General features: G+C 40.1%; 2 pseudogenes; one reads left to right on the top strand and one right to left on the bottom strand.

Annotated features, from left to right (window-relative positions):
* Positions 1–2,619: 2,619 nt before the first annotated feature.
* On the bottom strand, positions 2,620–3,453 carry LOC118639598 (annotated as a pseudogene).
* Positions 3,452–24,913, top strand: LOC118639597 (annotated as a pseudogene).
* Positions 24,914–27,973: the final 3,060 nt, after the last annotated feature.

Below are 27,973 nucleotides of genomic sequence, written 5' to 3'. Positions count from 1 at the left end.
TCAATTATCCCATATTAGATTATGTTTAAAAATTTAAGTTACTGCCTCACTATTTTAAAAGAGGCAGAACATGTTCCTATATTAATAATAAAAAATATGACAGATGGGAGAAGTTTCTTTTATTCAGAATGACCTGCATTTTTTTTTTTACCTACCATAAACTTAAACAATTTGCAATTTAATCATAGTGTGTTTTTTTCATGAGCTAAGTAAATGTTTATTATTCGTTTGTGATTGATAAATGCAACAGTGACAACCCAAAAGGACTGAAAGGAGCAGAATCCGCACCATTGTTATGGGTTTTGATCTTAACAAACAAAAGCTGTTACTGTGCTGTCACAGTGAGATCTCAGGGTTAACTTGTTATTGCTGCAGAGCCTGTCCTATCCTGACTAATCCACAAGGAACCAGATCACAGGCCCCCTTTCTGGTGTGGTGCCAGGAAGGCCTGCGCAGAGGGGAGCCAGTAGGTGGATTGCAATACAGGGACAACGATTAGTGCCCAGCTCTCGTGAAGAAGTACTAGCGGGCTTTCCGGAAGCCGATGTGCGGTAGAGGGCCAGGGCAGGATGCTGCAGCACAGTGGGGAGTGGGGAGGACAACTTCACTATGGCCCGGTCCCATGCAAACAGGGCCCTGTTGTGCTCTGCCTGTGCCCACCACCTGCCCCTCACACTCAGCCACCCAAAAGCAGGTGCCACACTCTCTGAAGTAGGATTCGGTGATGTCACATATGTCTGTGTGCAAACTGTTGACCACATACTGGCTCCAGGGGTATTTGGCAAGGAACCTCATGGCAGCAAGGAGGGTGAGGCCAACCACAAGGGCCAAAAGCGAGGACCCAGAGACCAGAAATGGGGCTAGGGGTCCCTCAAGCAAGAGCACAGTGTTCTTGGCAGTTTCAGGATGTGGCCGAAAGTGGTGGGGACGTGCTCGGCCATGACCTGGCAGAACAAGCCCAGGAGCCATTGGTATTTGCAGATGTGATAAGGAGCCATGGAAGGCTTGTGTGTCTGAGTTTCTGTACCCCTTCCTGGCAGCCCTGGGGAAGAGAGAGGAAGCCATGTGAGAACCCCCATCTGTCCCACTTCTCAGGTACCAGAGAGACCCTTGGCAAGCTGCTGCCCAAAGAAGTAGGCCACAGCCACTGGGAGAAGGTGTGGGATCAAGAAGACCTACAGTAGATCCTGGCTCCATTCCTTTCAGGCTATATGACCTGGGCATGTCACTTAACCTCTCTGATCCTCTGATTCTTCATCTGTACAACATGGTAAAATCAAAACCTGCCTTCTGAGATTGTTCTGAGAATTTGATAAAACAACATACACACAGCTCTGGTATATAAAATACCCTCCCCTCCACCCTTTTCCCCCTTTCCCTGGCTCTCCTCTCAGCCTGGGATATTAGGTGACACTGTGCAGCAGCCAGAGCATGTGGCCCCTACCTTTTGGTCTCTCCTCCAGGGTCCATACTTTGCAGGAAGTCTGTGTTCCCAAGCACAGGTTTCAGCAGAGGCTCCTTCCCCTTCGATTGCAAATGTTTAGGCCACTGAGACAGCATAAAAGCCAAACATCCAAACTGGCCCTGCCTTGAGAGCCAGAGGAGGACCCGGGGCCCCAGGACACACTAAGCAGTCCTTCCACCTGCTACCACAGAAGCCTGGAATGTCCGGGGTGGCCTCAGCCTGGCTTCTTCCCTCAGCCTCTGATTGACGTCCAGAAAGACTAGGCAGAGCTCACTCTACCTCTGGGAACCAGGCCCTGGAGGCCACCTCATTGGCTGATCCCTGGACATTTGTTTGTTGCTTATTTGTTTTTATTGAATTTACTAGAGTGACATTGGTTCACAAAACGATACAGTTTTCAAGTGTACAACTCAACAAAATGTCATCTGCACACTGCATGATACACACATCGTCCCAAGCAAAACCTTTCTGTTCCCATCGATCTCCCCTTGTCCACCTCTGCCTCCCCCACCCCCTTCCCTCTGGCTATCACCAAGCTGCTGTCTGTATCTATGTGATATATAAATATGGTCTTCAGTTTATCCCTTCACCTTTTTTCATCCAGCCCCGCAGTGCTCTTCCTCTCAGACAGCAGTTAGTCTGTTTCTGCTATCCACGCCTCTGGTTCTATCTTGCTGTCAGTTTATTTTGTTCCTTAGATTCCACAGATAAGTGAGATCATGTGGTATTTGTCTTTCTCTAATTTGCCCCAACCTCATGAGACTGGCAGGACAGGAATGACAGTTGGTTCAGGACTTGTGCCAGCCTCTTGAGAAACCCCGGACTGGGCAGCTCCCATGTGTGAGCACCCTGCACACAGCAAGATCGCACAGCCTCGCTGATGCTCATCAAGCCACTTGGTTTCTCTTGCAGAAACATGTTCTCATTTTGACCACCAAATGACTGACTGCATGTACAGGGGTTTAAATCAAAGATATGTATAGGATATTAAACATGTACCATAGGGACAGTTAACTTGAATGCAAGGTTACAATCAGCAACCGGGTCTACAATCCAGTGCTGAGATCAGATGCAAGCTGCCAGGACAATTTCTTTCTGAAGGCCTATCCCAGTTTCACAAGACCAGCAGGAGTGTCTACATTGCCAGGGCAAACTCAGATCAACTCAGGCAGCAAATGCTGCTCATTTGCCCGCAGTGCGTTTAGAAGCATTTGCAGTGGACGGTGGGGGCCCGGCCGGCTGTGCTCCTCCTTGTGCTCCACCTCTGCTGGACAGTGAACAGTGAGACCAGGATGGAGCCGCCAGCCCACACTCAGCACTTGCACTCCCGTGGTGGCCAGCTCCTGCTTGAAGTCCAGGGCAACACAGCAGAGCTTCTCCTTGATGTCACCCACAGCTTCCCACTCTGGCCATGCTCCTGAGGATCTTCACAGAGGAGTGGGTCAGGTTATGGCCAGCCAGGTCCCGATGCAGGATGGTGTGGTGCAGGGTGTAGTCCTCGCAGATGGGCACAGTGTGGGTGACGCCATCTCCAGAGCCCGGTACCATGCAGTTGTGCAGTCAGAAGTGTACAGGGACAGCACGGCCCGCATGGCCACGTACATGCCTGGAGTGTTGAAGGTCTCAAACATGATCTGAGTCATCGTCTCACAGCTGGCCTTGGGGTTCAGGGCGGCCTCAGTCAACAGTACTGGGTGCTCCTCAGGGACCACACGCACCTCATTGTAGAAGGTGTGGTGCCAGATCCTCTCTCTGTCATCCCAGTTGGTGAGGATGCCATGCTCGATGGGGTCAGGATGCTGCTCTTGCTCTGGGCCTCATCACCCGTGTAGCTGTCCTTCTGCCCCAGGCCCACCATGACGCCCTGGTGTCAGGGGTGCCCAGCGATGGAAGGGACCAGGACCCAGGGCATCATTCCCAGCAAATCCGGCTTTGCAAATGCCAGCGCCATTGTCAGTGACGAGCACAGGATCTCGTCCATGGTCCATGGTGATCCGAGAGGGGCTGTCTCGGGCATGCAGGAGGGAGAGCCGAGCAGCGGAACAGGCCGAGGAGCGGCTGCAGTGGATGAGCAGCGATGTGTATTCAGCATGGAAATGGCTACTTCCTAAATCCCAGCATATATCTGCTCTATTTGTCTTTACTTTTTACTAAAAATAATTAGAACTTCAATTCCCCAATATAAAATCTATGAATCTGAAATCTTTATTATTAAATAATTATCAAAAACCCATTTGGAAAAAATTATATATAAAAATATTTCTAAAGGATAACTTTTTATTTTATTCTATTTATTTAGATATTTGTAAATTAATCATTGTAATAATGTATTCACTTTTCAAAACTATATTAGAGAAATTAAAATTTCTAAGAAATGTATTTCTATCAATTTACCTTATTTAAAAGTTTTTATTTTAAAATCTACTTGAATTCTATTTAATAATTGCAAATAAAATTTTATAAATGTTATATTGTCATTTGGTATCTATAAATTTTACAAAATAATGTTTTTCTTTTATCATTTGCCCTTTGACTTTTTTTTCTTTTTGGCAAAAATACTTTTGCATAACTTTTCTCTTATTGCAATTGCCTAAAAAATTTTCTATAACTTTTTAATGCCCTGTATATTTTTATTTTTATTTATTTTTTATCTTCACCCGAGGACATTTTTCCATTTTTTGTTCAGATAGAGTAGGAGGGAGAGAGAGGAAGAGAGAGAAACATCGACGTGAAAGGGACACATTCAGTGGCTGCCACCCACACAACCCAACCAGGGCCGGGGACAAACTGCAACCAAGGTACATGCCCTTAGCAGGAAACCGAACCTGAGTCTCTCTGGATTGCAGGCCAACGCTCTAACCGCTGAGCCAAACTGGCCAGGGCTGTATATTTTTATTGTATCTCTTATAAGCAACTTTTAATTAAATCATTTTTACCAGATTTCAGGGTCTTGGACTTTAGGAGAAGATTTTCAGTAATTTATATTTACTTCAACATGTTGTAACTAATATACCACTACCCTTTCTGTTTTCATTACTCATGCTATATTTTACCTTTGACTATATTACTTGTTTTCATTACCTATGTTTTGTTGCACGTCCTGCTTGGTTGCTGTTTATCTCTTTAGAAGTTTGAAGATACTTTGTACATCTTGATTTTATTATCACTGGTGATTATCTTTAAATTTTTTGTAAAAATTAGCATCTAACTTTATTTATTTTTCAAAATTAGTATTTGATTTATAGATTTGGTGTCCTCTCCTGCACATCTTAGTCTTTGTCAACTTTGTCATCTTCACCTGGGAGGAATATCTGTTCTTTTCCACACTTTTTTGCTTGCATGATGTTGATAAGCTCACCTACCTTACAGGGTTTGAAAGAATAAAATGGTATGTGACATGTTAATAGCTTAATACACAAAGTGGCACGCCCAAAGCTCTTAATGATTATTATAATCTTAAAATCATCATCATACTTAACATCATCACATTTTTTTCCTTCTTCTTATACCCTTAAATCTAGTTTAGCTTTTAAAAATATTATCAGGGCTTGGCCGATGTGGCTCAGTGGATTGAGTGTTGTCCCATGGACTGAGAGGTCCCATTTCGATTCCTGGTCAGGGCATGTGCCTGGGTTTCGGGCCTGATTCCAGGTAGGCGGTGTGCAGGAGCCAGCCAATCGATGTTTCTCTCTTACACTGATGTTTCTGTCTCTCTGTCTCTTCCTCTCACTGTAAAAAAATCAATAAAATATATTTTAAAAAAATTTTAATAAAATATTATCAGGGTTGAAAATCAGGTTCATACTTTTGTTTTATTTGAAAAGTTGAAAACCTTCTTTTTCAATATTTTTCCCTATATATTTTCTGAGAATATCTTTTTTGCTACATTCACACAAATAAAACTCATGTATTGTTAATTTTTTGAGAGCAGCAGTATAATTAAATTTGTATTTAAACAAGCTTATTATTTCTGTCTCAAATATTAGACATTTATAGCTTTATACCATTATATGCCTGTGTCAGTCAAATATTCAACTTTCTTCTAATATATATAAAGTTTTTTGTTTTGTTTTGTTTTTGTATGTCACCCAAGGACATTTTCGCACTTATCTTTAGATAGAGTGGGAGGGAGAGAGGGAGGAAGAGAGAGAGAGAAACATTGATGTGAGAGAGACAAACAGCAACCAAGGTATGTGCCTTTAGCAGGAATCGAACCCAGGACTCTCTGGTTCATAAGCTGACCCTCTAACTGCTGAGCCAAATCAGCCAGGGCAAATATATGTTAATAAAAGACAAAGCAGTCTTTATGGCAGAGTAATAAAGAGAGACAAAGAGGAAAAGTACACAATAATATAGGAATCAATTCACGAGGAAGACATGACAATTGTTTATTTTTTCTGTCTTCATTTATCCTCCTATACCCTCTTCCACCTCCACCCACCCCTACTCCCACTCAATCACCACACTGTTATTCATGTCCATGAGTAAGACATGACAACAGAGCTTTACCTGATAAAAGGTAATAAAAATTCACTAAGCAAACTGTCAGAACTGAAGAAAGAAATGGATAAATTCTCAATGATATTTAGATATTTTAACACACTTGTTTCAGTAATTAATGAAATTAGTTGACCCCCCCCATAAAAAGTCAATTAATTATATGGAAGAGCTAAGCAACATCACCAATCTACTTGACCTAAGTGGCATTTATAGAGCATCCCAATTAAAATGCACAGAATACATATGTTTTTCAAGGGCCCATTTAATATTCTTGAAGATAGACTATATTCTTGCACATAAAATAATCTAAATAATTTCGAAAGTTTGAAATCTTAGAGAGAATTTTCTGTGATAATTTAAATTAGAAATCAGTAATATTAAAGTACCTTCAAAATCTGTGGCTATTTATAAATCAAATTTCTAAGTGATTCATAAGCCAAATGAGGAAATAAAATGGACTTTTTAAAGTATTTTGAACTACATGAAAATGAAAAGGCAAGCATATCAAAAGCTGTGAGCTATAGCTGCAACAGTGCTTAGAGGGGGAAAGTGTAGCTTTATAGGACTATATTAGGAAAGAAGAAATGCTTAAAGCAATTACCTATCCTTTAACCTTAAGAAGCCAAAAGAAAATAACCCCCCAAATCATTTAAATAGAGAGCAAAACTAATAACAACTATTAGAAATGCCAAAGGCTGAAACTTCGTAAAGAACAATATAATTAATACTACTATGACAAACAGAGACAGAACTGATCACCGATATCAGGAATGAAAGTGAAGAAATCAGCCCTGGCCAGTTTGGCTCAGTGGTTGGAGCATCGGCCTGCGGTACAGAGAGACGGGGATCGGTTCCCGCTAAGGGCACGCACCTCGGTTGCAGTTTGTCGCAGCCCCAGTTGGTCGTGCGGGTGGCAGCCACTCGATGTTTCCCTTCACATCAATGTTTCTCTCTCTCTCTCTTCCTCTCTCTCTCCCTCCCGCTCTATCTGAACAAAAAATGGAAAAATGTCCTCAGGTGAGGATTTAAAAAAAAAAAGAAAGTGAAGAAATCAGTCCTTATCCCCAGACATGAAATGGTAGTACAGAAATACTATGAACTCTGTATATTAATAAATGTGACAAGGTAGATGGAAGAAGAAATTTCTTAAAAAACAAGTTACCAAAACTGATGGCAAAAGAAATAAAAATCTAAAATCTGAATGTCCTAAGTGTATTAAATAATTCAAATTTCCATTAACAAAATTGCTCATGAAGAAATCTGAATGAATGTAAATTTAGCAAACAAGAAAGAAGTAGTACCAATTTCAGTCAGACTTTTTCAGAAAGTAAAAGAAAAATGGAGCCCAGCTGGTGTGGCTCAGTCCTCCTGTGTGTGCACCAAGAGGTCCTGGTTTCATTTCAGGCTAGAGCACTGCCTGGATTGCAGGCTGATCCCCAGTAGGGGGCATGCAGGAGGCAGCCAATATGTTTCTCTTTCTCTCACCCTTTCCCTTCCTCTCTCTCTCAAATCAATAAAAAAAAAAGATTTAAAAAAATTTTGCAAACTGAAAATTGTAAGATTAGACTCTAATTCTAAAGTGCTAATAAAATAATAGGTAAAAAAATAAATAAAAGAGGAATGGACACTTTTCCAACTCATGAGGCCAGCATTACATCACACATGAAGTATGATAGTGACAAGACAAAAAAAAAATTCATCTCCCTCAGGAATCTAGATTAAAAAAAAATACTGGAGTAAAATATTAGCAACTCAAATATTTTTTTCTGAAAAAGATAGATATTCATGTCATGATGATGAGTGAGGTTTGCACCAAAATTGGTCCAAAATGTGAAAATAAATCAATAAAACATACTATATTCTCAGATTAAAAAAAGAAAAATATGATCATTTTAATAGAAAGAAGAAAGCTTTTAATAAAATTCAGTACCTATACATCAAAATAAAAATGATCAACAAATTAGGAATAAAATGAAACTTTCACAATCTGACACACACACACACACACACACACACAATTAAAAGTGAACCTGTACCTATCACCAATCTTAATGGTAAAAACAAACAAACAACTTAATCATTTTCCCCTATGACCAGAAATAAGGTAAGAATCCCCCCTCTTATCATTTCTATTCAGTAATGCTCTGATGTGATAGCTGTGCAACATGGAATCATCACCATCATTATCTTGGAAGATACTCAAGTGGCTAATAAGTAAAAAGGTGCTTAATGCCATTAATTATCCAAAAAATCCAAATTAAAATAAAAATAAGATACAATTTTACAGCCATAAAAGGACAGGAGCAGTTGTGAAGGTTAGCCTCGCCCTTCCTCTTTCTCTCCAAGCAGGAGGCAGCTGCTTGTTCAGCAAAGGCCAAAATTAAGGCTGGAGATCTTGGGGGCAAGAAGGAGGAGCTGCTCAAGCAGCTGGATGACCTGTCCCAGCTGCACGTCGCCAAAGTGTCAGGCGGCGCAGCTTCCAAACTTTTAAAGATCTAAGTTGTTCACAAATCTATTGCTGGTGTTCTTAACCGTCATTAACCAGACTCAGAAAGGGAACCTCAGGAAATTCTACAAGGGCAAGAAGTACAAGTCCTTGGATCTGTGGCCCAAGAAAACACGCGCCATGCGCCACGGGCTCAACAAGCATGGAGAAAACCTGAAAACCAAGCAGCAGCAGTGGAAGGAGCGGCTACACCCGCTGCGAAATACACGGTCAAGGCACATATCTATAAAAAAACATGTACACAAATGTTCATAGCAGATGTATTTATGAGTCCAAAATAATAAAATATCAATAAGAGGTAAATGGATAAACAAACTGTGGTATCTTCATTGAATGAATACTATTCAGCAATAATAAGGAGCAAACTACAGATATTATGCTGAGCAAAAGAAACTGCATTGATTGGATAAATCGTTTTGATTGTGTAATAACAAAATCAGTTTTGAAACACCTGTTAATGCTGAAAAACAGGAACTTAGGTTGGATATATACCTCATCATATTTTTACTTTAGAAAGTATAAATATTCTTAAAATTTACTTATTTAGGGATGCCTATGGGTTTTTTCAAGGATAGTGAAGCGATTCTGACAAATAAAATTTCACTGTGATAATTCTCCATAACACTGCTACTAATAGCAGTTAACATGTATTAAACTTTTGTTACGTATTTCATCATGGTCCAGATACTGATTTCAAATTAAATTTATCCAATGAATTATCTTGTTTTCTCACTCTCCCTCATTCTAAGAAACGGTCACATAGGAAAAATGAATCTTAGCTCTGATTTGATTATTGAGACACACTTTGTACTGTAAGAAAGACTTTAGAGGAACTCTGAAAATTTGGGGAAGTTACTTAAATTCCAAGTATCTATATTTATAAATGAAAGGTGATAAATTATATCCCATAGAGTTATTTCAAAGACAATTTGAGAAAAATTTTGGATGGCATTTATTGTAGCCCTTAGTAATATAGGTAGAATCTCAAACATGATTATCTTCTCCCATTTCTCCATTATGAAGAGTCCATATTTTTCTTGATGGTTCATATTTATCTTTATGATATAAAAATAGGGGGGGGGAGCCCTTAAATTCAGAGATATGATAAAAAGAGCTATTTTATTTCCAGTTTCCTATAGAGACACTTTATTCAAATATTCCCTCCCCCTTCTTATATCTTGGAAAATGAAGGAATTATCACAGCCAAGACTCATTTTATTCTCCCAATAGAGGCAGACTGCATCTATAGCTGTATGATGTGTGAAAGGGGACTGTTTATACAACCACTTGCCAACTAACACTTCTTACATATGTGGACTGTTAGATAAGTAACTCTCTTTTACCCTCACTGGGATGGAAAGACCATAATAGAATACAATGTTGGTATATATTTCAAAAGATGAATCAGAGGGTTTTTAAGTGAAGTGAGAATAGAATACTCAGGAGGGTTCATTCCCCAATGCTAATGGGAGCATTTTTGTCATTTTCTTCCTACCAGACCACATTGGGTCCTAGGTGTCACTGACACCAATATAATCATTATAACATAAAGAACATAAAGGGGATTTCAATTAACCAAATTTGTAGTACTGAGATACAACTTCTGATACATTTATTACAGTATTTCAAAAGAATAAGCCAAGATGATAACAGGCTCTGAAGGTATCTTTTTGTAGGATACATGTCAATCTGGAGATCATTTCAACTTGTTTTCTATTAAATACAGGCAAGTATCAGTGAAGAAATCATAAGTACTATGTGATCACTGTGTATAGTTATCTTCATTTTACTGTTATAAAATCCTATACTTTTCCCCATCATCTCTTTTGCCCCCTTGATGAACCCCTAGTAGTTAGGGATAATATTTTGCAGAGTATTTCAAGTATGTATTCATCAACAGCTTTAATTTTCCTTGGATGGGTAGAGTATCCTAAGCCCGCAATACAGTATGTGGAATATTGTTTAGATATTGAGTGATGGCATCACCAGCTATTGTCGGGCACATTGGCACCGTTGTTTCAGTTCAATACTAATCTGATTTTTCCCATTGCCTTAATGAGAGCTGAATGGACTATAAACCTATATTACTTTTTAAGTGTCCAATCCTTGATTCCTTGGGAACCAGACAGGATCAAACAAAATAATGATAAAATGTTTCCTAGACAAGCAGATCTAGATATATATCTATAAATATCTATCTATCTATTTACCTATCTATAAATAGATATCGATAAATATCTATCTATATCTATCTATATATCTATATCTATGCCTATATCTATATCTATATGTTAAGAGTTGATCTTATTTGCGCTTTCTTGTTGGCCAAACTTCTTTAAAAAATCAAAGGAATGTAATGTTATAGATATAGAGAGACAAAAGGCATCGCCTAGGAGAGATTTTACAATTTCTCTCTCATAACAGTATTTTTTTTTTGATGAAAATAAAATTTAACATTTATGGAACAGAATTTTAGGCTTATATAACATTACAAGTGAAAGGGTAAATTGTTGCCAGTTAGTGAACTGCATGTTTTGCTCTCTTAAAAAACACTGCTAAAATAAAAACAGCTACTAGTTACTGAGTACTTGACCATTTCCAAACACAATTCTAAGCACAGTTCAAACGTTCTCTCTATATGTGTGTGTGTATATATCTTTTTCCAAATATATTTCTCAAAATCACCCAATGACCCAGCTACTTGACAACCTAGAAAGGATCAGAACCTAAAATCAGGTCTGTGTGACCCAAGAGCCTAGCACCTCAGGTACTTGTCTATCACCTTTAATAGAGGCATCAGGACCTCAGTCTTCGAGTCAGAGGATCCCTCTCCATATTCAGTTCAATCCCAAGTATAGGTGTGGGATCTTCATCTGACCAACCCCATTCGATATTCACAATCTATGATGTGCAAGATTTTCAGATAGAGGCTGAGTACCTGCTGGTGGCCCCAAGCTCGGATAGGTGGTTTGACGGTTCCACTCACAAGAAGTCGGGACTTCTGCATGGCTTTGGCTCTTTAGCAGTGCCCTTAAAGTATTCTGTTGCATTTTCCAAACCCTGTGTACGAAGCAGCCATACTGGAACAGGTGCACTTTCATGTATATAATCATATTAGTCCATGGTTTCCTGAATTCTTCCATTCAGTTCTCTGTTTCCATCTTTTGGGTTCTGTGTGAAGCCTCCATTAGGACAGTTCAGATTCCTACAAAGGAAATGCAGGGTGAAGCAGGAGTAGGTTTTCAGTTGTTCGTATGGAAAAGAATAAAATAATTCATACATAACGCAAGCATAAACTCTGTGTTTTGTGCACTCACCAGTAAACCTGCTTTGGCCCCACCCTACATATCACTCAGGTCTCCTCCGCAGGATGGCTCTGCTCTTCACTCCCCCACATTCCTCCCTGCCCCCTCCCTCTCACAGAACCTTCTACAAGCTTGTGGTGCTTCTCTTTCTAAGCAGTAGTTTGTACATTTGGACACTTTTTCTTCTATCCATCCTGCCATTGATTCAACAAAATGTATGCATGCATTGCCTGTTAACATTCAAGAAGTGTGGGTTTTTATCTGTGTGCATGCTGTCTCCCTCACTGTGGCACAGAGTTGCTACTTTGAATCTCAGGATCTCCTTTGCTTCCAACTCTGGAGGTGGAGATTGACTTACCTTTCCATCTTCAGCTCCGTAAGTGCCTGCAGAGTGCCTTGCTCTTGCTCTGATGGAACATTTGTTCATTTCTGAACTAGCCTTGAAAGGTGTTTTGTGATTTTCTAATGCATCTCAGACTCAGAGTCATTCCTTCTTCATAGCTTCTCACTCTGCATCTCTCCTCCCCTGCCTTTGTGTAGGGATGGCTGTCTGGCTAATGCCTTGGTTGTTTTGGCTCATGGTTTTGTTTGTAGATGAAAGAATAAACTGTTCTTTTAGCTCCTACACACTCTCTGGGGGTGTCCCTTAGTAGTTAATATCATTCTTTCAGTTAAAAATATAAACACAAAAATGAATGACCCTATTAGCTTGTAACTGTCATTTCCTGGGGTTGTTTTGGGGGCTTAAGGGGATTTTTTTTCTCCATCTAAGAGAGGACTAAATTGATTCTATTGTCCAATATAAACCACATGCTTTAGTAAATATCTGTGCTAATGGTTAATAAAACATTCTGTCAGTAACTGTAAGGTGAGTGGCATATTCACAGATAAGTATCTCATGTATCTTGCTCACCTACAGAAACTTCCTCTTGGAAGGAATTTTTAGAATAAGGCTTTAAAGGAAAATAAGGTCTCCAAAGATAGACAAGCATCAGAAAATACTGCAATAAAAAGTTGTATTCTTTAGGTGTAAAATATGTCTGAAGTGGGCACATTTTATGTATTCCCTCTTCTGTCTGACAGGCATAAATTCAAAGGTGTCCTTGTCTATTACCATTCGTGAATGTGCCCATTACATGTACTTTAGGAATTACTGAATGTGACCTTTACCTAGTTTCCAGCTAATGTATACAAATAAATCTAAGCTAAATTTAATAGTGGTTTCACATGCCAAGACCTGTGTTGATAAATAAGACAAGGTAACGTGTTAAGCATTTTAAGGCAGGCCAAAATACTAGTGTGGGAGTTCAAAATACTTGTGTGGGAGTTCAAAGGAACTACTGCCTTGTATTTAGAATAAATAGGATTATTTTTTACTCAAGTAGACACAGGTTTCAATCCATCAACTAATTATTGAGTGGTTGATGACTTTGAGCGATGCAATTGCCCTTCCTTGTCTATGTTTTCTGAACTATTTAGTGAGAGACAATGTCGGTGTAAAGAATTGTTCTGGGGACTGAACGAGAGACATTTGCAGAGAAGCTAGCAGAGCGCTTGTCTTATAGGAGGTGATTTGATGTCCTCAAAAGACTTCCTGTAAGGAAGCTGGACAATTGAATTTTATTCTGAAATACGAATGGGATTTCAAAGTATAGACAACGGTGATAGCAAAGTTTGCAGAGTGGGCATATTTGATATTAAGGGTTTTCATTACTACTCTCATTTATTTATTTACTTAATTTTTCCTTACCCGAGGACATTTTTTCATTTTTTGTTCAGATAGAGCAGGAGGGAGAGAGAGGAAGAGAGAGAGAGAGAGAAAGAGAGAGAGAGCGAGATCAACGTGAAAGGGACACATCGAGTGGCTGCAACCCGCACGACCCAACCAGGGCTGGGGACAAACTGCAACCGGGGTACATGACCTTAGTGGGAACCAAACCCGGGTCTCTCTGGACCACAGGCCAACACTCTAACCACTGAGCCAAACCGGCTAGGGCACTACCCTCATTTATTAAACACCATATGTTGTTATGTAAAATTGCAGACAAGACAGCAAGTGCACAAGAATATTGTAGCCCTGGCTGGTTTGGCTCACTGGTAGAGTGGCAGCCACTGACCAATGAGTCATGGGTACGATTCCAGCCAAGGGCACAGACATCGATTGTGGTCCCTTGTGCAGGAAGAACAAGTTGATGTGTCCCTCTCATGTTGATGTTTCTCTCTCTCTCTTCCTTTCTCTCCCTCTCTCTCTACCTGAAGATAAATAGAAAAATATCCTCGGGTGAGGATTAAAAAGAAGAAGAAGAATATTGTAGTGCGATGCCTTAAATTTGACTTTTCTGTGTTTTCTCTCTCTCTTCTCTCAACTGACAGCAGGAAGAAAAGAAGGAAGGTACAGATGCAATCTGATCCTAGTTCCCCCTAAACCTTTGTGTACATGTTATGAGGTGAATCATTAGTCATTACTCTAATTATCTTGGTGACTGAGCATCATGAACCATTGCCCTTTTGAGAGCTTGGTAACCATTTTATCACTTTGTTAAAAACATAATAACCATCTTCTGTTTTCTCCTGCCTCTGACCTAGTGCCTAGGTTTGTACCTGACTTCATTAACCATTACTCTCTAGACTTTTGCTGAACAAGGACATTTGGGCTTGGATTGAACTCTTCTTCTATTCCTGAGTTCATAAGTGCAAGCCAGTTATGCTACTGCCATGAAGATACTGAATGCTGCTATTTCTGATTCACATGGTAAATAGAGCATTTGTATGTAGCCCGTGTGTGGTCGAACTTATCCTGTCTCCAAATGAGGCTTGTGTGGCCAATGTCCCTTCAGAATGAACAGCACTGATTTCTTTTATCCTCTTACAAAACCAACAACAAATATATAAGCTCTCCTTTCTCACTGAAATGTTTATATGCAAGAGATACTGCCTGTGTTTCTCAACCCGTACATCCCAGTCCCTTAGCTGTATATTTAAATATTTTACACAATCCATTTTTCTACTAATTGACCTTCTGACTAAAGTAATTTGTGACAAATAAAATAGTCACCAAAATTAACGTGTCAATTTAATATGTTTTAAAAGTCTAATCAAAGCAGTTCTTTTCAGCAGGAAGCTATCAGATTCATTTTAGGAAGCTGGCAAATGATGCTACTAAAAGCTGACAAGATAGGAAACACAAAGAAACTACAGCACAATCTCATTTGTGAAAATACATATATTAATATAAAGAAAATGCATGAAAACCCTTCTCCCAACAAAGACTACTTTAGCATTTCTAAATGTGTCCATAAATATCCATCTAGTTATAAGTATACATAGAAGAAAAAGGCTCATGGCCATCTCAGCTGAGGAATGCATTTCTCATAGGTTCTTTTTTTTTTTTTAATCCTCACCCGAGGACATTTTTCCATTTTTTTTTTTGTTCAGGTAGAGTGGGAGGGAGAGAGAGGAACAGAGAGAGAGAGAGAAACATCGACGTGAAAGGGACACATCGAGTGGCTGCCACCCGCACGACCAACCAGGGCCGGGGACAAACTGCAACCGAAGTACGTGCCCTTAGCGGGAACCGAACCCGGGTCTCTCAGGACCGCAGGCCGACGCTCTAACCGCTGAGCCAAACCGGCCAGGGCTCATAGGTTCTTTTTTATGTAAAATGATATATATATAACTTAACTCCTTAATAATAAAACAATATTGACCTTTGGAAGGTCAAGAATAAAAAACAAGTTTGTACCAGTATTATTTTTAACACCATTCTGGAAATTTTGAATAATATAGTCTAAAAATGAACAAGTAAAACAAACTAATTTTAAAAGACATAGTACTAGTATTTATAAAATATTTTATGGGTTTTTTTTGTTGTTATATTTGTAAAACAGAAAAAAATATCAATATAAACCCAACACATTCAAATTTGGTATTCTAACCACAAGAGAGCTTGAGCTTAGCACTGGGCCAAGTCACTGTGTAATGGAACCTGGGGGGGGGGGGGGAGCAATCGTTTGCATCACTCTGTGTTCCAGATTCCAAATCAATTAAAACAGAAATACAAGGCCACATAGACACCAAAATGCAAGTACTGGCTTATACCTAACACATGTGGAAGTTTCTCCTTGAATTCAACTCTCCTTGCCAATCACAGTGGAAAGTGGCCTCCACCCACAGCTCTCAGCATCTTGGTAGACTGACTGCAGGAGGAGACAGCTCTTACGTTAGACCAGTGGGAAGGCAGGGCTTGTGGGAGCCAAGAATGAAAACCTCTCATGAGCTCTCAACAAACAATTTTCCATCATTTTGTAAAAAGAAGAGACATTGAGAACGTGAGAGAATAGAGGAGGGTAGAGAAGCTGAAAGGGTTATCCTAACACTTCTCCCTCTTGGGAGATGTAACATAGAAAATGGGGTTGGGTCCAAAAGGTCTCCCACAAACCCTTTGTCTCCCACAAAACTCCAGTTTGTATGTGGCCACTGTCTAAGGAAAGTTGCAGTTTTATAAAATTCTCTCTACTAAGAAATAGTTACCCAGGTCGGTTTGGCTCAGTAGTTAGAGTGTCAGCCCACGAACCAGAGAGACCGGGTTTGGTTCCTGCTAAGGGCATGTATCTTGGTTACAGCTTATCCCTGGCCCTGGTTGGGGTCGTGTGGGGGGCAACCAGTCGATGTGTCTCTCTCTCTTCCCCCTTCTCCCTCCCGCTCTATCTGAAGATAAATGCAAAAAATGTCCTCGGGTGAGAATTAAAAAAAAAAAAGTCAAGTGTGTCTTTAGATTGGTGTTGCAAAGTATGAGTTTTTGAGTCCAACAGACCTTGTAGAATGAATTGAAATGATCACAAATTACTTGACATGTTTCTAGTTAAGAGGTTGGAGTCTATATCTCTTGTCCTTTTATTCTGGACTGGGCTTATGACTCCCTCTTCACCGACAGAATATGGCAAAAATCAGGTTGTGTGTCCTCTGAGGCTGCATGATGAATCTTGGAATTTTCAGTCTGGGAGAAGCCAGCAGCATATACAAAGTCTGAGCATTCTGAGACAGCTCTGCTGTGAGGGAGACCCAGCTAGCCATGTGGGAAGGCACATGGAGGAGAACAGGAGATGCCAGGACATCCCTGGCCGTGACAGTCACCCTTGCCCACACATCACACATGTAAATGAGAAAGCAATGTTGGACATGTCCAACCTGGTAGAGACTATGTGGAAAGAAATGAAGAACTCAGCAGACAGCCAGGACAAAAGCCCTCAACCTATGGTCCCAGTGAAACCGTGGCTTTTCAAGCCATCCCCGGCGAGGCCTTAGCTGTGATGAAAAAAGGAATAAGTTGTTCCTACAGTACCCATTTCCATTCCTAACCCATGAAATTGTGAGCATACTAAAATAGAAGCATGACCTAGGGAAGTTACTAAAACTTCTGATTTTTTTTTTATTTTCTCATCTGTAAAATGAGAAGAAAATACTAGTATCTTCCATATAACACTGTTGTATACATCAAGTGAAGCCATACTCACAGAGCCCTGAACAAAATACCTGATGTGAGCATGCAGCACATTTTTAACTATTATATTTCAATAAGCTGTGCCTCCCAAAACTTGAAGAGTCATGGAAAGAAATGGCCACACAGTAGAATTCTTCAATGAAACCTGTGTGGACCCCAGACATTGTCCTGCTGTGGGATTGCAAGACGTTTCCAGGCTGAAGCACCGGGCGATGTTCCCACCGTGCGCCTAGCAGTCAGTGGCCGCACTCTACTCCCACGCTCACCTGCCTCACCTTACACCAGCAGGGACAGCGGCATCATTTCACGGGGAAACCGCAGCCCTGTTCTATTCTGAAGAAAGGAAGGAAGAGAGAAGGAAATAGGGGAGGGAAGGAGAGAGAGAAGGAAAGTGGAAAACAAAGGGATTCTCCCAGTGAGAGTCATATTCAGTTTGAACATTCATTTGGCTTGTGCATTTAGAACTTTAAAAATAAAGTCCATTTTACTCAGTAATTCTCCTCTAGAAACTTGCCCAAAATAAAATAAGAAAATCTCTATATAAAACAATATTTGTTATAGTTAATGTGTTAAAAAATGATCAGAAATTGCTTGAAATGTTCGACGTAAATAATTTATGCTTAACATATTCTATGGAGTTTTGTGATTTCATTAACTAGTATATTTATTGAGACTGAGACATAAAGATTAAAAAATTGAAAATTTAGTATGCTTAATAATAAACATAAATAGTTGAAGTTTATACATAATTATTGGAAAGGAATCACAATAGTGCCAGTGGTTTCCAATTATTTGTGAAATTATTGGTAATTTGTTTCATCTTTTTCCTTCCTGTATTTCTCAAATTTCTACCACAAACATATGTACTTATTTTATTTTATAAAAGCACAAATAAAAAGTACACTCTCTCCTCTCTCTCTCTCTCTCTCTCTCTCTTTCTGCTTTCACCCAAGTAACAGAAACTTTCAGAATCATAAAATAACATATATAAACATAATAAAACAAAATCCCTGGTAAAATTTGTTTTTTTCTTCTCTATAAAATTCATCTCTCATATTTGAGAACCTTTCTGACAGCTTCAATGAAGATGTTAACAAATGAAAAGATTTAATATATAAAATAATAGAGAACTTTTCTCCCTTTTGCACTGAGGTGTGTCTTGGGAGTAGTCTTCAGAGAAATTTAGTCTAGCTGCTGATTAATCTTCATTTTTACCTTCAGATAAATAACTACATACTGCTGTTAATCCTATAATGTAATGAAAAAATAAGATACCATTGAACATATTCTTGCATACCCTGTTATTCATTTGCAAGGCATAGTAACATTTGTAAGTTATTGTTTATCCAGTAAACTCTTAACAGCCCATTCATTGAGCAGAATCAGGGTTTGAAGTTACCCTATTGCTTAAATCAGATGCCTACAACATTCTAGGAAATGTATAGACTTGCCTTCACTGTTTCCTTGCTGTGGTCCTTCTTTGCCAAGAATCCTCACTTTTCTGAATGTACCTTTCAGAAAACATAGATGAATATGTGTAAAGTACCTGTTTGCCTATCCGGGATTTTGACTATCCCTACAGGAAATAAATTATAATAGACATAGGTTTGCTGCCAGATTTTGGCAACATAATTTTGAGCATAGTTTTTTTTTTTTCCCCCATTACGTTTACACATACTTGATAGAATGAATACAAAGATAATCTTTAATGGACATGTCTTTTCTTTGTATAGGTTGTGCTACAGATAGCAAGCTTGGCTTGTTCATGGTATCTCGTTTTTAATCGCTTTTGAAGGTATGATAGTTACCCCATCCTTTACAAGACTGAATGGATTTTTCTCCTGTCACCGTTTAAAGGAGATGGAGCAGTTAGCATAGTGCTCATCCCCATATGAAACATACCTATTCTGGCACAACCAGGTTCAGGGGCACGGGCAGAGTCTGGTTTGGACAGTGCCTCTTAAAGGTCTAATTGGAGACTGGCATGTGATTTTCACAGATGAACATTATGTAGTTGAAAACTTCACTGTAGTAAGTTGCTTTGGAAAAAAATGTATTTAGGCACTTGTTACAAATATGAAAGCACTCATATCAGCACCTCTTTATAAAGTAAGACATTTTTCATAGTATGAGCCAGCACCAGTAAGAGACAAATGTTCTGGGACCACCCCGCCCCTCCCCTAGCTTTCAGGTGCTGGTACCATATGGTTTCCTGTTGCTCATATGCAGGACAGAGTTCCCTTCCAGGACTTCCTGCCCCACCATCTCTAGAGTGGAGGAAAGTATCATAGCTCTAGGGTGCAAAAGGGCCGGGGCACTGACTCTAAAACTACAAATGACTAGTTTAGTCCATTGGGGCTAAAGCCAGGAAACCTGGTTCCAGTCCTTGTTCCTGGGTTACTGTGTTTTGACTTTTGGCAACAAGCTACTTAACCCTTCTGAGCCTCAGTGTCATCATCTGTAAAATGGGAATAACATCTCCAAGCACACAGGATAGTTGTGGGTATAAAATGAGATCCCAGCTTCAAGTCACTTGGTGCCCTGGGATCCATTCAGTGATTGTGGGGAGATCAAATTGGGTTTTATATTAGTGTATCTGCAGTTACAGGGAATTAGAACAGGTTTTTAAAAACCAGAGCCTCTTACATGGGCATTAAACAGAAGGTTTGGTTTAGAAATCTGTGGTTAACAGGGCAAAATTCAATGCCTTGCCTTTCCCATCCCGTGCCCAGCCCATCACCACCAGCTTAGGGGCCTCAGTTACTGTGGTGGAGAGCAGAGTGGCTCCACTCCCACTGATGAGAGGGAGACTCTGTGATCCCATGAAGGCTTATCAAAGCGGGTTTCTAGCTCGCTGCTCCTCACACCCTGCAATGCTCGGACAGGCTGCCCCTGGCTGCATGAGCGCTTAATATCTGTGTCTGCACAGGGCAAAGTCCGCAAGGAAACACTGACGGGAAATGGGTTTTCAGGCAGAAGAACGAGCCTTCACTGTGAGAGAGGCACGATTTCTTTCCCTGGATGGAGGAACAGGCCACCAGTTCCGTCGGAGCTGCCGATGAACCTCACCTCTGAAGCGGGATAAGAAAGCAATCGCCCTCCTCCTCCGCGGACTGGACCCTCATTTCAAAACCAGGCTGCTGTGCTGGTTAGTTCTGCTAAGTGACTCTCAAGAAACGCATTTGTTTAGCACTACGTGTAATTTTAAAGGAAAGGACATGTCAGCAGCCGGGAGGAGAGTCAAATGAGGTCACTCATGAAATAACGGGAGAAATTCGCGATGCCTCTGCCTTGTTTCCCTCCATTCCCTCTGCACTGACCTGTGGCCCTGGAAACCACGAGGGACCAGATGGAACCTGCTTGGCCTCATTCCCGAAGGCCAGGCCAGCTCCTGGTGCCCCAGCAACGCATCCTCTTGTCTAACGCTGTTAACACTCACCGTTCAGGCAGTTTCCATCCTCAAAGCCGTCATCCCTGTAAGCTGGTTATGGCATGAACACCTACCTTGGATGTTCACAAGTTTCTTACTGATATGCTTCTGCTTTGTGCTCAGGGCAGATGAACTGGCATCTTTGCACACACGGGGGTAGGTGAGGCAGACAGTTTTGGAGTTCCAAACATGACAACCCAAGAAGGTGACTGAGCGTTGCCTTTTTACCTACCTACAGGTTACTTTCAAACTTAAAGTAGTTTATGACCTGAGAAGGTACCAGTGTTTAAACCATGTCAGTTGAATCTGATTTCACTTAAAAAACAGCAATATAGTTAAGTGTTAGTCTTAACTTCAATACTACAATATTTCTGTGTGTGAGAAAAAAAAAAAGGCCCAAAGAACTATAAATAATGAATCTCTGCAATCTCTTCTCTGCAGTACCAGAATGTTGAAAGTACCCCTCTCATGGCGTCCTCACTTTATACTGAAAGTCACTCGTTGAAGCTTTCTTTCCTTCAATTTAGCGAAAACTTCCGACTAAAGATCCTGATTTATTCATCTTTGTTTTCCCAATTTCTAGCAGAAGTGTGGTATATGTCAAGCACTCAAAAGTTTGAAATGAATGTATACTGAACAGTGTTCAAGATTTCAAAACATGAGCAGACTAATTAAACAGAAAACTGCCCAGCTGATGTGGCTCAGTGGTTGAGCATCAGCCCAAGCACCAAAAGGTCGCCAGTATGATTTCCGGTCAGGGCACATGCCCAGGTTGTGGGCCTGATCCCCAGTGGGGGTCGTGCAGGAGCGGCCATTCCATATTCTCTCTCATCGATGTTTCTATCTCTCTCTCCCTATCCCTTCATCTCTGTCTGAGGTCAACATTTCGGAGCCACTCAAGTGAAAGTTGGAGAGGGATTCTTTTTGGTTGTTTTATTTTTCTCAGGGAATATTAACCAGAAGGTATATAGGAATTCACAGTTTAGTTATTTATTTATTTATTTGTGGCATTCGCTCTAATTTAACATTTGCTGGGTTAAATTAAATAAATACAGTGTCAGAGGTTTGAGGACAAAATACACCTGGGGCCCTGCCCTGGTGGTTCAGTTGGTGGGAGCGTCATCTAGTCAGGGAACATACTTAGGTTGCAGGTTCCATCCTTGGCCATGTGGGTGCTGGAGGCAACTGATTGATATTTCTCTCTCACATCAGTGTCTGCGTGTGTGTCTTTCTCTCTCTCTCTGTCTCCCTCTCCATCTCTCCCTTGCTCTCTCTAAAATTGGTGAAGCATGGAAAGACTAATAAATGTCAGAGGAAAAGGAGCTTGGTGGAGGTTGGTGGAGCAGGAAGAAATTAACCAAAGAATTTATATGCATATATGCATAACCCATGCACACAGACAACAGGCCCAGGGGTGGGGGGGACAGGTTGGAGAGGGTCAATGGGGGAAGAAGAGAGGACATCTGTAATAGTTTTAACAATACAGATAAATTTTTAAAAATAAAAATAAACACATCCTCAGGTGAGGATTTAAAAAAAAAAGAAATACCCCCAAGATCCCAAGATGAGGACTATGAGAATTCTGTGTGTATCCTATGTGGAGTTTATCTGTGTGAAAGGTAAAACAGAGACTAGAAAACAGATCAGTAAATAAACTGTCGTGAGTAAAAGGCAAATCCAGCATCTATGACTTTGCAAGGTGAACATAACCTCTCCGGCCCCCTTTCTTCACCTGAAGAAATGAAGGTAATACTTTCTTTGGGAAGGTTATATAAAAATAAAATGTTACAATGCCAATGTATCCATTCATTTCTTTATTCCCCGGTGTTAGCATTTATAATGTTCCAGACAAAAGGGAAGTAATGGTAAGGAAAAAAAAAAAAAGCCCCAAAACAGACCAAACCCGTTCTTTATTTTTTTTAAATGAATTTACTGGGGTGACATTGGTTAATAAAATTACATAGTTACAGGTGTACAGTTTTATAACACATCATCTGTATATTGTACTGTGTGTTCCCCACCCCAAGTCAAGTCTCCTTCCATCACCATGTATCCCCCTTTGCCCTCATCTACCCTCTTCACTACTCCCCCTCTGGTAATCACCATGCTGCTGTCTGTGTCTACGAGGTTACTTTTTTGTTGTTGTTCTTTGCTTAATCACTTCACGTTTTTCACCCAGCCCCCCAATACACCTCCTCTCCGACAGCTGTCAGTCTGTTCTCTCTATGATTCTGTTTCTATTTTGTTTAATTCATTTTGTATGTTAGGTTCCACATATAAATGGAATCATATGGTACTTGTCTTTCTCTGACTGGCTTAATTCACTTAGCATAATGCTCTCCAGGCCCACCCATGCTGCCACAAAGGGTAAGAGTTCTTTTTCTTTTACCACTGAGTAGTATTCCATTGTGTGAGTGTACCACAGCTTTTTTATCCACTCATCTATTGATGGGCATTCTTGTGTAGCTTTGGTCTAGTTTGAAAAAAACTAAAATCAATCAAATTGTACATTTATAACCCAAGATGGGCTTGGAGAAAAGAGCTCGATTCTATAGAATATCAGCTGTTCCCTTAGAACATTCTCCAAGTAGGCTGACCTGGATGACATGCCACAGCAGACCCCTTGCCTTCAACCAAATTAAGATGTGAATAATAAAAAAGAAGCTTTCCAGATGAAGAAGGAGTGGGGGAAATGTTTCACACAGAGACCAGCCGGGTGTATGGCCCCAGAGTCTTAGCATGGGTGGAGGCTTAGGAAACGAGTGGGCAGTGTGTCGGACGGTACTGATGCGAGGTGGACTGCTGAGGGCTGAGACTGAAGAGCAATATGGGGGCCAACCTTATCCACCCTGTAGACCATGTTAAATATCTTATAGTCTTCCAATCAAGACTTTGTAACAAATGCTAATTCCCTTTCAAATGCACTGGCATTTTGTTTCTCAGTTTTAAACAGAAACAGAGACATGTTTCCTGAATCATGCCCAACATGTTTGCTCTAGCCCAACTGGATGACCTACAGCCTGACCTTTCTATTCTGAGCATTAGTTTCTAGGATACTATTGGTGTAGTCATGCTGCAGTTCTTTTAGAATCCTGGGATTCCTGGAAATGTCCACCATCCTTTACCAAGTGTCCTTGTGTCTGGCTGGAATGTGTTGAGCACAGAGCATCATCCTATCATTCAGATCTCCTGGGCTCAGAGGCTCTTCTGCTGCCATTTAGTCTATTCTTTTCTGCTTTTATTTCTCTCTCCCTCTCCCTCTCCTTTTCTTTCACACACACACACACACACACACACACACACACACACACACATTGTACTGTGAGACCACCAGTAGCTCTATTTTAGTATTTCTCCATCTTGGGGAGAGAAGTCCCATGGGTACCCCCAAAACAAGAAAGATGCATGTAAAGGATAAAAACATAAAGAAGAATTAAGGGGGGGGGGGTAAAAAAAGAGAGAATAAAACATTGAAAGTAGAACATCAGAGTAATTGTTGGTTCAAAGTCCCAAATCCAGCCAGCCACCAATTCTAGAGGATCCTATAATTATCATGTTTAAATGACCCTCCTCTCTGTCCCCACTGCCATAACCTTGAGCCATAGACATTACTTTCACAATGATATTGGTAATAAAACTTTGTCCCATGTCTCAGTCAGGCCAACCCATATTCCATATGATGTCAGGCCAATTGTTCTTCAGTGCAAAACTGGGTCTGGCCATTGCCCTGTCTAATACCTGTTGATACCTTGCTTATACAAGGTATGGCACTGAGCACAAGGTCTTATGTTGGTAGACCAGTGCAATGGGATGCTCGGGTGGTTTACATTCTGTGGCATGGATAAGCCAGGCATTCCCAGAGCAATGGTGACTCTGACCTCTTCTTCTTTGTGTCATACTTTAGTGGATTGTGGCACCATCGTGGATAATTTCTGCTCTACTACGGGATCAACTGTGGTAAGAATTGGGCTAAATACTTTATGTGCAATACTTTATTTGGTCCTAATGACCATGCTTTGAGGTATATGGTGTGATTATTTTTATACATATAGAGGTTCGGTGTATTATTAAACTGCCCAGCCAGTAAGTGGTGCAGTTTGAATTTAGACACACACAGTCCATGAGAAATGCAGTCTTAACTTCTATTCGGTACATCCATGTCCTAATTGTTTCCTTCTTTTCTTACAGACGAAGGTTAATGAGCTAAAATTAAACTGGGGCTTAAGTTGTATAATCAGATCTAGTCATAGAAATTAAAAAAAAACTATCCCCAGATTTTTTTTTTTTTTCTAAATGCAATAGACTTCGGCTTGAATTAAAGCAGCTATCACCAGATCCTTGACAGCTTAGTGTTATACTAAAATTGCACTTAAAATACCCCTGCTTGAACAGGCTGTAAATTTTAGCCATGATGTAACCAGGGTCAGGTTCGCAGTGCTTCCTGATTGGTTTGCATCTTTCCGAAAGAATCTCGAGTTAATGTTCCTGCCACATCTCCCTGTCCCCCACACCAATCTCACCAGCCCTTTGAGATTTTTCTAAAAGCCTAACACAGTGTCTTCTAGGAGCATTATCATATCATCTCAGTAACATGAACTGAATAAAAATGGACACATTACAGTCTTGGTCCCTCCAACAGTGATTGGAAATAGATCGAAAGAGCCGAGGCACTAACTGAACTAGCAATTCCATCATCAGCTTGTCTCAGGGTAGTAATAAACTTCTTGGTTGGCTAAATTTACAGAGTAGAAGTGGGAGCACAGCCTCCCAATGGTACCCATGGCTTTGATTAGGTCAGTAACGGTGGTTTGGAGGTCTGCATGTGGACCATTATAAGCGCCGTGTGAACTCTCACCAATGTGCTGTCATTAGCGACTGCTTCCACACCAGCTCCTTAGCTGGAAAGATAAATCACATTGCTTATGGAAGGGGTTTTGCATGAGATTGCATGGGAGTGTTTCCTATGCAGAAGTGTAAGATGAGGTTTAATTCCCAAATACTCCCTATATGTATGCATTCCACTAGCTTAGCCCACAACTCTGAACCATGAAAGAGCTAGAGTGGTGCACCATAAATCACCTTCTCATTTGACTCAAGGTGTGACTTTTTCCTTTGCAAGGGCAATAAAAATATTTTTCTTATTGTATGATTCATGCAATCAGTAAGCATCAGGTGCCCAAATCCCACTCTATGTTTACAGTGGATATCATAATATAGTTGACTTTATATTAAATTCAGAGGGTAAATTGTATTGGTTCTTGAAGGATTATGCTTGCTCTGGCACTAGACCTTTGCAGGTGTGATTTTATCTGCCTTGATTACTGTTGCTCCTTTCATTGCCTAGTGAACTTGGACCCTTCCTTCACATGGCTGCTCAGAGCACTTTCTCAGGGGGGCCTTCTCAGGCCCTACTGAATAAATCTCTTTGCCACCACCCCTCCTTATGAACAGTCATGTCCATGTAGTAAGTATGTCCAGTGACTCTTGGATTTATGTTTGCCTCTCCCACTAAACTAAAGCTCCATGAAGTTCAGGGCCCCTACTATATCCTCAGTACCAAGTACAGTCTTTAGTACACAGTAGGAGAGCAATATATATTGCAACCAAGAGTATAATGAGAAAAATACTAAAAACACTTAATTATATACTATCTTTTGACAAAATGTCCAAAGAGAATTATTTATCTTAAATTCTAAAACTATTCATTTATTCATGCATTTTTTTCAATGAGCATTTCTTAATAGTCCACTATTTCTTAGGATTTTTATAAGACCTAGATATACAGCAGTAAATAGAGTAGACATAAATACATTTTTATATAAATAATATTTTTAAAAACTCTCGATTCCCCTCTCATTCTCTCTATGACAGAAATAGTGATACATATTTATTCAATAGAATAAAATGCTATAAATGCTTACCCTCTACTTATATATCCATGTTTGATGGCAATCTTTATTTTTGTTCTCTATGAGTACAGAAAATTAATTCATGGAAAGGGATGTTTATAATTGCTCAAAAATCCAGAAACAATTTTCTATGGAAGGAACTCTTGGCTTTATAATTGATTAGTAAGACACATGGCTTCTACATGTATTTCTACAAAAACAAAAGAAAACCAAAAATGTACCTGTTTTATAAATGAGCAATGATGTGTTTTAAATGGCTGCATTTTTAAATGTTAGATAGGGATTTCCTCCCTCCAGCATCAGAGCCTTAGGAAACCATTGCCAGACAGTGGTTATATTATAAGGAGAGTGAGCATGTGCTAGTGAAAAATGAGGTATTTGAATAGTCAATGTATATGTATTTCTTGTGTACGATGTGTTAGTATATAATAAAGGATAATCTGGAGCAACATTTGGGTGTCAGAGGAAAAACTTGGAATTCTCACAGAAACATGTTGAATAAAGGCCAAACATAATAAAGTACATCTGGCTTTTTAGAGAGATCTAAAAAATTAATTTTTCTGCAAATATACACACTTTGTATTGAATTCTTCTATATAAGCAAGTTAAGATTGACCATAGGTAGCTTTCACTCACCTGATTTTTATGGGCCACTTGCTTGGTTAGGGGAAATAGAGAAACAGCCTAGCACATCTCTAACAATAAGTTTACAAAGTTTGCGCACCTTTCAACAAGAGCCAGACCCATCGGCTGCAGCAAGCTTGTAGGGTGACTACATTCTGGCCTGGAGCATATACTCCCAAAGAGAAGTCACTGTACTCAAGAGTTTGAATCTGAAGTTCAACCGCAAGTCACACCTGCTCAGACTGTTACCTCTTGTCCACAGGTGGAGCCTGGTGTTGTGGCTGGAATACACTAGATCAGAGGTTCTCCAGTGTGGTCCCTGGACCAGCAGCATTAGCATCACATGAGAACTTGTTAGATATTCAAATTATCAGTCCCCACCCCAAACTACTGAATCAGAAGTCTTAGGGATAGAGTTCAACAGTCTGTGTTTTAAACTGCCCTCCTGAGAAGATGATCTTAGACTCAGTTAAACCCAGTGCAGTCCTGATCTGTGTTATGATCCTTCATGATAGTGAAAAATTAGGTATTTGAGTATTCGATGTATATATGTATTTGCTTCTTCTTCTTTTTTTTTCCACTTTTAAAATAGAGGTAGACTAAACCACCTCTAAAGTTTGTTAGGGATGCAGGTAACAGAAAGGACACAGGCAGAAGTGGCTTATCAAGTCAGTTTTCCCTTATAACCTTATGGCTCTGCGTTAACAACAACGAAAGCTCATTTTTACTGAGCT

The sequence above is a fragment of the Molossus molossus genome, unplaced genomic scaffold (genome assembly GCF_014108415.1).
Source record: "Molossus molossus isolate mMolMol1 unplaced genomic scaffold, mMolMol1.p scaffold_m16_p_21, whole genome shotgun sequence".
Classification (NCBI taxonomy): Eukaryota; Metazoa; Chordata; class Mammalia; order Chiroptera; family Molossidae; genus Molossus; species Molossus molossus.
The sequence above is the reverse complement of the archived record's forward strand: the minus strand, read 5'-3'. Positions and strand labels throughout refer to the sequence as shown.